The sequence below is a fragment of the Haliaeetus albicilla genome, chromosome 13 (genome assembly GCF_947461875.1).
Source record: "Haliaeetus albicilla chromosome 13, bHalAlb1.1, whole genome shotgun sequence".
In the NCBI taxonomy this organism is placed as follows: Eukaryota; Metazoa; Chordata; class Aves; order Accipitriformes; family Accipitridae; genus Haliaeetus; species Haliaeetus albicilla.
Window position 1 is genome coordinate 4,563,699 of NC_091495.1, and position 202 is coordinate 4,563,900.

Genomic DNA, 202 nt, shown 5'->3' on the forward strand with positions numbered 1-202 from the left:
CGGCGGCGGGGCGGGGCGGCGGGGCGGGGCTTAGCCCCGCCCCGCCGCCCCGCCCCGCCGCCGCCCCCCCGCCCCGCCGCCGCTGCGTGCGCCTCCCGGGGGGGTGAGCATCATTGTCACCCCCCCCCCCAAATTCTTTCGTCGTTTTTCGGGCGTATTCATTTAATTTGCGCCCAAGCGCGAAGCGAGGAAGTTGTCCGAG